Source organism: Formica exsecta, unplaced genomic scaffold, assembly GCF_003651465.1.
Source record: "Formica exsecta isolate Colony F162 unplaced genomic scaffold, ASM365146v1 scaffold465, whole genome shotgun sequence".
NCBI classification, from domain to species: domain Eukaryota; kingdom Metazoa; phylum Arthropoda; class Insecta; order Hymenoptera; family Formicidae; genus Formica; species Formica exsecta.
This window is the reverse complement of record NW_021851887.1, coordinates 709,837-717,050: the sequence shown is the minus strand read 5'-3', so window position 1 is coordinate 717,050 and position 7,214 is coordinate 709,837. Positions and strand designations below refer to the sequence as shown.

At 35.6% G+C, this 7,214-nt stretch overlaps 2 protein-coding genes across 10 annotated transcripts in view; one reads left to right on the top strand and one right to left on the bottom strand.

Annotated features, from left to right (window-relative positions):
- The window catches only part of LOC115241062 (UDP-glucuronosyltransferase 2B31-like), a 403,584-nt gene that overhangs the window by 117,175 nt on the left and 279,195 nt on the right, over positions 1 to 7,214 (bottom strand). Inside the window, exon 1 of one of the 3 annotated variants that reach the window (XM_029816592.1) lies at positions 227 to 243. The exons of the other annotated variants lie outside the window; for them this stretch is intronic. The gene's annotated coding sequence lies outside the window, so the exon portion shown is untranslated. Of the gene's footprint in view, positions 1 to 226; positions 244 to 7,214 lie in introns of those variants that run through there. 3 annotated transcript variants of the gene reach the window in all.
- Positions 1 to 7,214, top strand: part of LOC115241064 (lachesin-like) — a 293,937-nt gene that overhangs the window by 81,986 nt on the left and 204,737 nt on the right. The gene's annotated exons all lie outside the window — the stretch shown is intronic.

Here is a 7,214-nt window from a genome sequence, read left to right as displayed (position 1 = left end):
GAAAGAGGGAGAAAGCTCCGGGTCCCTTCGTGCTCTCTTACAACGGACCTCTCACCACACCTCTCCCCTACCCCTCAAGAAACAATATAATGTGATTTACTAGACCATTACTGCCACTGTACTTTCCGAGTAGCGGCGCCTAGGTGCGGTGCACCGACCTTCCATAGACAAGCCGCGCTTACCGTAGTCACGTATAACTGAGACTATTATTCTCTATCTCATCTACCTTCTCCTCCGATGTGGCGCTTCCGTTCTCCATCGCCACCTTGCTTCCTCGCCCTCGTAATCGCTCTTATACTTTTCGCTTTCTCCTCGTCGCATCGGATACTAAAATAGAAACGAGCCTGTATTGAAGAGAATGATAGACCATTATAATGTAGATGCCACACAGTAGCCGTTTATTTAAATATCAAACAGCTGATTTTATATGGAGTCAACACTTGGGCGATATGATATTCGTTTTTATGCTGGTACATGACGATAAATTACACGGGAATTTTAAAATCAAGTAGAACGGGTTATCTCGTAACGTGAATCGTACATTTATACAGAAGTACTGACACATCAAGATTTATTACATTACACATCATATTTATTGTCATTATTAAAAATACGTATATGTTTTAAAACTTATATAAGAGTACCATTGATATAATGTAAATTAATATGAGCAAGTCGTGCAACATGTTTGAAAATTCTATCGTGCATGAAATTATTGGCGGGAGGATTGATCGGTGTTCTTCGGTAACTGATCTGTGATCTGACGTTACGAACATACAATATCGGATATCGATGCATAAAATCGTAACTGCACAGCGCTCTTAACGCTCTGCTTTCCGCATGGATATATCGTCGGGCGTTCGGCCGTAAAACTCGAATCGGCGTAGCTAATTCTTTATCGCAACCGACATTCTCTCTCGCACGACTGAGTTTCTCTCGCGATTTTGATCGGTCTGTTTTTTCGAATGGTGGACTGCGAGTTATTTTGTCCAACGTGAAGTTTTTACTCCGTCTTTATATGAGAGAAATATTTTTATATATCGAGAAATTAATTGAATTAATTTGGAAATCATATTAAAGCTTGACCATTTTTTCAATTAATATTAATTTCCACAAAATTCTTTACTATTGTTTCTAAATACATATCAAGATTGATTCTCTTACGTTTTTAATAATTTCATATCTGCATAAGTGTTGATATCGATGCAATTGCAATCGGGAAAACGATAAATAGTCTATAAAACCACAGTGATGTTATAATATGACAATGATATTTGATATTTGGTTCGGTTGGAAAATTCGAAATTGCGTAGCTAATGTCTTCTCTTAAAAAAATACTCCAACTCTTTAGATACTCAGATTAATCCAATTCCTTTGGCTATTTTCATTAATCAAGCTACGAAGGAAAGAAATCGCGCATTTCATATCGTTGGTTGATTGATTCAATATTTAAGTTAATCACGCCATCGTACTCTTTGAGCGCGGCGAAAGAGTTTTGAACGATATATATCGAAGTTTGATCCTCTTTTCATAAAATAAAGAATTATATTTTCTCATTTCGCGTTTCATATATGCATGAAAATTAAACAGTGCCGCGGCCGAACGAATCAACTTGCGTAAGGTTTATCCGATCGTATTCGAGTTAGTACAAAAAATAAACAAAAATATACGTATCGTTTTTCGAATCGTGTGCTTTGGTATTAAATAACAGATTGATATAGAACAACAGATTGAGATAGAACAAGTATGTATCCACCATTTTTAATGATGCATATCTCTATTGAAAGAAATTCTCTGAGTCGTTGATTGATAATTGTTATCGAATCGCTCTCTCGTTGGGGTTCGCGTGATTTACGTTACATCAACCCGAGTTGACAGTGTCGCATGTAAATTCTGCACGCGACAGGTTCGAACGTTCCTCTCCCTGCCCTTTCTTACCCTCTCGCTAACGATCGCGACTAATACATAACACAGCAATATGTTTATGCCGATGATACATAGTGGCGAACGCGCGTCACCGTTCGTGCCGGTGATCGATAGGACCATTATCAATCAAACCGGTTTAGAATACGCGTAAGATCGACGGTGGGTCGGGGGCAAAGTTCAAGGCTACATTCGAGCCGGCACCGTACGATCTCTCGCCTCTGGCAGAATCTCCGCCGTGGGGCAATACGTTTCCCGACATTTCTTGTCGTCGTTTCCTCCCTTGCAACTCTGTCGCCGGCCGTTTGTCGGTCCCCGCGCCGCCATTCGTTCTCCCTCGCGGGAACGGCAATTCAGCTTAGCCGGGGCTGAAATAGCGGTTTCCGTCGCGCAAAAATAGCCGCCAGGAGTGCACCTACCAAGCCGGCCCACGCAGTACCAAAATGTTGAAAGAGAGGGAGAATTATATAGATAGAGAGAGAAAGAAAGACAGAGAGAGAAAGAGAGAGAGAAAACTTTTGACATACAGAGAGGGAGACGGAGAGACCGATGAAACGAGGGTCGACGGGGTGTCTCGCGGCTACTTTGCATATCCCTGGCGATGGATCCGCTAAATCTGCGGGGCGATCGATCTTTTCTTTGCTATACCTTTTTTTTTTTTTCCCCACCGTCTCGGCACCTTCTCGTGGGAAATCGCAGCGAATCGACGATCTCGACGTTCGATATCGCTCGCACGTATCCCTACAAAGCGGATTATGTTTATTTTTAGGCAGTCGGTTGCGGCACGCATAAACCCTCTCCGGCGAGTTGTTTCGATCTCGGAGAATGCGCTCTGAATGTAAACGAGGACGCGAATTTCTTTTTTTCTATGTAACGGCACGTTTTATTTCACAAAGCATCTCTATGCCGTTGGTATCTCTCAATTTAATTCTGTATCGCAATACGTTTTGGAATATAATTAAAGGTTAATTTTTTTACGTTTTTGTATTGAGATCTACATAATTAAAGTGGATGGACAGATAAAAATAGAGTAAAGAAAGGAATGGAAAAGAACAAGATAAATAATGGGTTCATAGAGAGAGAGAGTATAAGATGAAGAATAGCACTTTATAAAACCGGGATGTTCGTCGTTAAAATAGAGTAAAGAAAGGAATGGAAAAGAACAAGATAAATAATGGGTTCATAGAGAGAGAGAGAGAGAGAGAGTATAACATGAAGAATAGCACTTTATAAAACCGGGATGTTCGTCGTCTGCTCCAGAGTTCTGGAAGATATCATCGGGTACAAGGAAGCACTAAATATGTCATTCAATTTTTTTTTTTATAAATATTAATTAGTTCCAAAAAGTCTATTTTATATTGTACTTCTTTATTACAGTGCAATATTAATTTGGATGTTAAGCATCTTGATTACTTTTGCACTTTCTCGATTTAGCAGCGATTTCTCAATGTATAAAAGATCGCCGAATTATTGGCTATTGCGAATCTGATGGGGAAAACGATCGATAATGTTGGCGAAACGGCGTGAAATCGTTGACCAGATGTACAATACATTTTGACGATGACAAATGTGCGTACGTATATATATATATGTGTGCGTGAGCGCGGGCGCTCATGTGTCAGCAAATTCCGAGATAATAACCGAAACAGCGCATCTGCCATTCAATAGACTCTTTTTCCCTCTCTCTTTCTCTCTCTTTTTCGTCGCTATGGATATAATGATAAGTATATCTCGGCAGTTATTATTGAATAATGTTTTACACGATTACATACAAGAGTGACATCGTAGCCAAAAACGCGCATGTTTTCTTAAATACGCAATTTTTTTTCTTGCGATCTAAAAAAAATTGTATTTTAAACTATTACTTTTTCTCAGTTTTGATTATATTAAAGATATTATTTTTGAAACAGTAGGATAATCTAATTTTTAGTTATCGCAAACTTTTATAGATACCGACTTCTCCTTATTTCGTATTTCACTGCTTAATGTAATTTATTAATAATATTCTACGTACGTATATTTCAGCAGAAGAATCAACTAAAATCTGAATCACTCTTTTTATATAATGAAGTGCAATATTTGATAATGATCTGCTTTTTGCGATTAAGATAATATTAAATTCCTCAATGTGTTATATTAAAGAGGAACTGTACGGATCAGGTATGTCAAAAGTCAATAAATTTAATATATTTCGAGATCCATGAATTTTTTGCATTGCGCAAATCACATTTTTTAACCTTTCAAAATATAAAATTAATAATTAATTTATGAGTTAAAGAGTAAAGATTTGTTCTGCGGAATAAAAATTTTTATTTTCATGAATTTTTGTGCACAGCCGCTATAAAAAAGTTAGTTTGATACAAGATAATATTTACGATTTTGAGATTGAATTCTATTCTATAAGGCTACTTTACTTTAACTCATAAATTAATTATTAATTTTATATTTTGAAAGGCTAAAAGGTTTTTTTGTGTAATATTAAATTCATGTATCTCGAAATGTATTAGATTTATTAATTTTTGACGTAGCTGTGATACGTGCAGTTTCTTCTTAAGTCTTTTTTGTGAACAACATTTTTGCAAGATAATTTATGGAATACAATTTATGATAATATTTATTTTAGTAACGTTTATACCGTATAAATGAATGGAATTCTATCTTATAGAAACGCAACATTAAATGTAAAATAGTATTTTACAATGGTAGGATTGAATAATGCGATTAAATCAATATACGTATTAATATCTTTCAAAGCAGTTGACTGCAAGATGATTTCCAAAGCGAGAACTACGAGTCTTCTCGCCGCAAAGAGCAGAAAAATTTCGTCGAACTTCTTTAAAAGTCAAATTGGTCGGGATAAATTGAACCGTCGCTCGTGCCCATCTTCTTTTCTAAGAAATTTTGCGGGGATAGAAAGGGAGGGAGCACACAGGAGAGTCGAAGATCCGCGGAGGCACGCGGTTAATGCTATTATCGGAATTAATGTTTCAGCGTATCTCTGTGGGAAGCTATTCGAACAATCTTATCACGACGGACTTATTACTCTCCTTCAGATAGAGAAAGATAGCAGAAAAGTGAGAGATAGAGAGAGACTGTTTTAAGTAGTTCGTCCATTTTAACCGTCTCACCTACCAGCTCCTTCAGTTGACCCAGAATGCTTGCGCGTGTTTCGCATCAGGGTGAACCCGGGGGGTAGTTAAATTTGTAATTTAAATCAATGTTAATCTTAGAACTACGCTGTAACACACATACACACATACACACACAGACCGAGCCAAGATTCATTGCAGACATTCGGCAAAAAGACGCTTATCAGTGGAATTGGCCGAGGAGAGACCTCGCGCAACTTTTGAGATGAGAAGCCTTAGCCATATTGTCTTTCCTGCAATAAATTCAAGTAATCCTCTCACATGCGATCAATATTATTTTATAATCGCGATAATTTACAATATATTACGTAATGTTGCTGATGATTTAAAAGCGACATTCAATATAGAGTTAAAATATAAAACAAAACAAATTTGTTTTTATTGAAATTTTATCATTAAATTAGTAACATTCAAAAAATTATTTAATGATAGAAAATACATTATATAAGAAATGATAGATATACAGAAATATATATTATAATAGAATATATATATATCTGTATTTTATTTTAGAGAGCGTTAAATTCTATTTTTTCCTCAATCTGTGAGAAACATTTGCAATCTGAATTTTCTGTTCACGAGCGATATTTTTGCTGAGATTCGCATTCGCTATTCTTTTAACGACGCTATTCGTCGTCGACTGTGATCGCCGCGAAATGTCTTCTTTATCTGCGACGCTTGACGTTTACAGCGTGCTTCGTAACCATACTACGGTCGCATATATTGGGTGCCTACGTGTGTTGCCTCCTCGTTAGAGAGAAACTATCGCTTCACACTCTGAGATTTACGGAAGCTCTCGCATACATGGCTTAAACTTTTTCGCGCGTATAAAATTGATGCGCATGCTTCTTCACACGTGTTTTTATTGCCAAGATATACACTATTCATTTATTCTTTATTCATATATTATTTTATTAATTATTTTGATACACACTATATATAAAATATGGCTTAATTGAGAAAGGAAAAATTTTCAACAATTAGATTGTTGGATTTATAATCCTGAACATCCTGATCGAATTTTCAAATTAGTTATTTAATAATCTCTTATGTAATTATTAGCAATATATATATAATAGTAGAGAATATAAGAAGAGAAAGAGAGAGAGATTTCTCTCTCGCGTAAGAAAATTTAACCTTGCAATAAGTATGATGTTATAACTACCAATAGATATATTTACAGATTTCTTTCATGAACGAATTAAGACAAAAATATAATGCGATATTTTTATAATTTATATTGAGAATTGAATGGATTTATTGTTATTTTTTAAAGATAAAACAAATATTTATAGTGGGATTGATAATTGTTTTTCGTTGATTGTCTGCAAGATAAATATCAGCTCGCTACCGACGAGTTCGATTATATCGATCTGAGGAAAGAGAACGAAAGCTGTACCTTTCATAAATCTTTGACGATTTTGTATTCTTTTTTCTTTCTGTTTTTCACGAGAACATAGACAAAGCAGAGTTATATACGTTTGCGGGTGTATTTAACAGCTAAATGTTAATGTATTTCTGGTTCAATGAATTATTAAATTGCTACGAGTGCCACGAATGGCTACAGAATAAAAAGCTCTCTGCTCGTCCTTGTTTGTGTCTTTTTTACTTAGTTTCCTTCATGTGATGCGTTCCTAAGCTTTAGTATGAGATGCCTCTCTAATGATTACACGTTTTTTTTAGTGACAACGAAAAATTTGAAATCTCATTTAAAATATTTGGTTGAGCTTATCATTACGTGTACGATATCAATTTAATAGATTAGCAAACGTAATTTGTCTAGTGTTCAAGCTTGGCATTAGCGATATATTGGGTTGAACGGAAAGTTCGTTCCGTTTTTTACTAAGAGATGAAGACCCAAAAAACGGCACGAACTTTCCGTTCAACCAATACAATAACTTTGATCTCATTTGAAAGATAATTTAATTCTCTACAACTTTTGTTTCGGTACTTTTTGTTAAAAGACGCATACTTTCCCTGATATTTGTAAAAATGTAAAAAATATCCGTGATTTTAGAGGTTTTTGGGCGCTAACTTTTTAAGGAAGCATTTTTCGACCTATGTTTATACGAAACTTTTTGTTTGGTATTAAATTATCTTTCAAATGAGATCAAAGTTATTGTATTGGGTTGAACGGAAAGT